Raw genomic sequence first — 5257 nt, forward strand, 5'->3', positions numbered from 1 at the left:
TGATTTTATCGTGGCCTTTATGTACGAAACATCCATTATCGTTCAAGGTGATCTGTTGACATACTATACTACCACTCGCACTAGTAAACAAAGATCTAAGTCCCGAGCACGTCCACTTCGCAACACGGCTGAGAGCCCACTGCCAACTGAGCTACTCAACACGATTTACCTCCCATGCTCACAGCTATACTCTCACCAGTACCTCGTGTCCTACCTTCCAAACTTCACAGAAGCTCTCCTGCGAAACTTACATGACTAGCACTCTCGGAAGAAAGGATATTACGGATGCATGGCTTATCCACATCCTGGGGGAGGTGTCCAGAATGAAATCTTCACTCTGCAGCAGAGTGTGCACTGATACGAAACTTCCTGGCAGATTAAAACCGTGCGCTGGACCGAGACTCGAACAGTCGGCTCCCAGCCTTGTTGTGTAGCTGACGCGTGTAGGGCTCTGTGCGGCGCTCCACAAGCGGGCCGTTGTTTACTTGCGCGGGTAGTGGTGTTGCAGTGTAAACAAATCACCTCGAACGACGATGGCGCTTTCTTATAGAAAGGCCACGATTAACGTAACGTTCGATGTCCAGTACGCACGACCTAAGACATACGAAGTAGAGCGTTTCCTGCGTGAAGTAATGCACGTCGATCCACAGGATCTTATCGGTATACATCTTTCGATCATCTCCGGTACAGTTTACCTGAACAGCGTGAGAACGACTTCTTCGACGTTCCACCGATGGATATCGTTTCCACCACTCGGACGGCAACGTGGGTGCAGTGACTGTCGACCATGCTGGACTCGGGGTACGGAACATACGAATCTCCGAACTGCCGTTTGATGTTCCGGCCACGCTTGTCGTGAACGCGCTGCGGCCTTACGGGGAAGTACTAAGTCACGTGGGTGAAAAGTGCCATACGTTCGAGATGTATCCTGTACTGAATGGAGTGCGTCAGGTGCGAATTGAACTGCGTAAACACATCCCATCGTACGTGACCGTTGGTGGCTGTCGAACGATCGTCATTTATGACGGTCAACCGCGGACTTGTTCAGGGTGCGGGCAGGAAGGGCATGTATGCTCTGAATGCCTGCAGTCACGCCTCGTCCAGATACCACGTGCAGACACGACGCCTACTTGGCAACCGACAACGCTGCCTATTACATACGCTGAGGCAGCGAGGAACATGTTGGACGCGGTCGTTGTTGCGTTCCAGTTGCCGACCCTCGCTGGCCAGGTTTCTGCGTCCACGACGACGCAGCCTCCATCTGAACCGTCACCTTGCTCTACAGCAGCGACCACGTCTGCACCCCAGCCTTGTGAGGAAGGAGAGCATCAGCAAATCGATTCGAGCTCGGACACGGAGATGCTGGAGGTGCCTACTGTTTGTCGTGATCCATAGGACGTGAACACGCATTCCCGCAAGCAGAAATCGCCCAAGCGACGAAAAGATGCTGTGGGCATCACACCAACGGTTCCTGATTCGCTGCTGGCAACTTCCGCCCAAGGACAAAGCCAAGCTGACGATCTCAGCCGATCAATAATATATACGGTGTGGGTGACAGGGAAGGTCGGACGGACGATGTGGCGCATACTGGCTTAAACGCCTGAAGGATATGTCGTCGTACTATTAAATGACCCAGGTGTATCGGATAGGTACAGTCAATGTCAACAGCATTAGCTCCACGATCAAAACTCATTGTTAAAGGAGATCATTCGAACGGCGGACATTGTAACGTGTTTCTTCAAGAGGTGTGACTTGATCTGCGCCTGGATATTTATGGATACACGTCTTACGTGAACCCAACTTCCGACCATAGTGGTGGTACGGCCATACTACTACGCGATGGCATCGAACCAACGGATATTCAGTTTTTGCCATCAGCGAGAGGCATTGCGCTCACCATCGGCGCAGTACGTTTTGTGAATCTGTATTCTCCGGGAAGAGGCTTGCCGTGTAGCCGTGACAGATACCTGGTGCAAATGTGAGCGACGGCGTCATACCTACGATTCCACGACACGATGGTGGACATACTGCGCCAAACTAGGCATATGGATGAGACAGGGCGCTGTGGCTCCGATCCACCTCTGAGCTTTACTACACGGTCTTGTGGGAACTAGCGTCTCAACTACCTTCGCCAAAGCGCCAAACGTCCGTCCACCGGACACAGGTACGGCTTCTGCAGATTACGGCTGACAGATTCGACGGCACGCGGGTTCGATCGAGACTGCAAGATTCCATCCCAGAGATACGTGCCTCTGTTTATCATATCGTCAGAGAACGGATACACCGTAAGAGATGGCTCATCACGGCAGTTATTTCTGCATCCGGGCAACGCCCAGAGACACACGACATCATATGCCGTGCCTTCACAGATTATTGCCGCACTGTCTATCTAACAGATCAAAAAATGGTTCAAATGGCTCTGAGCGCTATGGGACTTAACATCTATGGTCATCAGTCCCCTAGAACTTAGAACTACTTAAACCTAACTAACCTAAGGACATCACAAACATCCATGCCCGAGGCAGGATTCGAACCTGCGACCGTAGCGGCCACACCGGCCGGCCTAACAGATCAACGGCGTGACAATGACATTGAGAACGTTCTGCACGACCTGCCATCTTCTGGTACGGAGCAAGGCGACGCCACGTTCTTGGAAGCCGTCACGTGGGAAGAAATGCTCATGGCCCTCTCCCGGGGCGCGAGAAACAAATAACCGGGACCTGATGGTCTTCCGCTTGAATTTTATAGCACCTTTTCTGACCTGATTGGGGAAGTTTGGCGGCAGATCTGCTGCCAACTCCTGGATCCGGACTTCCGCGTCCCCTCCAGAAGTTTTGGAGGGCATGATCATCCCTGTGCCAAAACCAAACGGGGGATGCTGACCGCAAGACTTCCGCCCTCGTGGCGGTTGACCAAGACCAGGCATTTGACCGAGTTGAACACCATTTCTTGCAGGCTGTCTTAGAGAAGATGGGCCTGTCCGCAAAATCGGCAGGTGTGGTTCTCCGTCGCATCCACGGAGCGCCTTCCACAGTTCTGGTCAATGGCTACCGCTAGCCATTGTTTACTATTGTGCACTCAGTGCGACAAGGATGTCCCCTGTGTCAGCCTTTCCCTTCGCCGTCGCCCTCGAGTCTGCACTTCATGGTCTACGACAGCGTTTGGAGGGCATTCCCCTCCGCGATATGCATTTTAAATGTTGTGCCTATGCGGACGATGTAGTATTCTTGGCCAGGTCGGCAGAAGATATATGTACGTCGATCGCGTGGCTTCAGCAATACGGAGAGGTGTCCGGGAGCCGTATCAACCTGCGAAAGCTGCACTACATGGATGTGGGCAGAGGATTGCAAATGAGTACGCCAGTACCCATTACCAAAGTCCGGGTGATGAAGTATTTGGGACTGACCTTCCATGGGTACGTGCAGCGTACAGCAGCAGATACGTATCGCAGACTACTTAATGTGATCCGCACGCAAGTTCGTCTCCATAACTTTCGAACACCTCACTTGATCATGTGGGTACATTTTATCAACGTCTACCACTCTCCGAAACTTAGTCATTGCGCACACGTGCTCCCGATGGCCGCTACGGTAGCTGCCTAATTCTAGGAGGCTTTCGGTCATTTCGTCAGCGAGGGTAGAGTGTTCAAGAACCGTTACGAGACGCTAACGTGGCCCACACGCGCAGGCGGCATTGAAATGATAAACATATACAACAGGGCCCGCGCTCTGTTTCTGCGGACGATGCATCGCCTACGTACTTCGGACAAGGACACCCTCCCTGGTACACTGATTCAGGAGGTGGTGCTTCAATCCCTCTGTACGCCGATTCCTGTTGGCCGTGTCACGCCAGCTCTCTGTCACATTCGCACCTGTCTGGTCGACATGAGTTATCTGTTGGTGTCTTGCAGACCACGCGGGATCCTAGCACCAAGGACTTCTACCGCTACTTTCAACGGACGCTGCCTGCTAATGTGGTTGAACGCCGACATCCAGCGGATGTCTGGAGACAGGTGTGGAGTAACATACACTCGCCTTTCCTTCCCACCACTGTCAGGGCGCTGTGGTATGTGATAACGACTGAGAAATTCCCCACCCGACAACGCTTACATATGATACATCTTGCCGAGGACCCTCTCTGCCTCAGATGCGCCGCTGTCGACACCAACACGCACCGTTTCATATGTGGTGCGGCTACCGACTGCTGGCTCCTCACACGGCGCCTGTTGGCATTGTTGCTGCGACGGACGCCGCAGTCCGTAGAGCCCACCGAGCTGATCAATCCCGACGTCACTCATTTCCCTGCTACTCGTCATAACGTCACGGTGTGGGTTAAAGGTATGGCATTGTCATACTATTTTAATGAGAGCGTTGCAGGGTTGTTAGATTTCTGGCATTATTTAACGAGTAACTACACGATTTTACGGCGCAATGCGTCTTATGGTACGCTCTTTGCGAATTACTTTGTGTCATTGTTTACGCGCACTCCAGAACGTTTGGGTGTACCAGGTGTGAGAAGAGACTGAGAGATTGCACATGATGGACTGATGAGAGACATCTACGGTAATTATAGGATGTTTCACCCTCCCTGAACGAGAAAACGACCAGGACATCCCGCCGTCTGGCTCCTGTGGACACCCTTGAGAAAAAGAAAGAAAAAAAATTGAACAAAAAAGAATTACAAATAAATACATAAGAACAAAATGAACATCAAATAAAATACAAGAAATATTGTGCCTTTTCCTTTAACCTTTTTCTTTTTTTCATGAAATGTTCACAGTCATGTTTAATTTTTTTTCGTGGGTGGAACCTGAAGTGGTGGCGCACGACCGTCAGTGAACAAGTGAACAGCTGATGGATAGTGTTCTGCTCCTTCCTGAATAGGTTGCGGACGACATGGCTGACGATGTGACTTCAGCCATGTCCGGTGGTTGCTCCGGCCGGTCGAACGTGACCCCTTGCCCAACTCTCCGGATGTCCCGACGGCGACCTTTCTGCCTCACCGGTACGACTACCCTCCTGGAGGACACATGTCTGGATAGATCAGTACCCTAATTTCACAACGTGCTAGGAGCTGAGTCTCATTGTTTCCGTTCCAGCCCGACAGCATACCTCCGAGGTATAGTGTGCAAATGATCCGGGATTCACCTTTCACTCGAGCCAGTCGACAAGTCGGTTAGACTGCATTGATGCCTCATGTCGGTTGGTTGATGTGGTGCGCCATGTAGAGCGCTGACCTTTTGTGTTCTCTGACCATT

This window comes from Schistocerca americana, unplaced genomic scaffold (assembly GCF_021461395.2).
Source record: "Schistocerca americana isolate TAMUIC-IGC-003095 unplaced genomic scaffold, iqSchAmer2.1 HiC_scaffold_43, whole genome shotgun sequence".
NCBI classification, from domain to species: domain Eukaryota; kingdom Metazoa; phylum Arthropoda; class Insecta; order Orthoptera; family Acrididae; genus Schistocerca; species Schistocerca americana.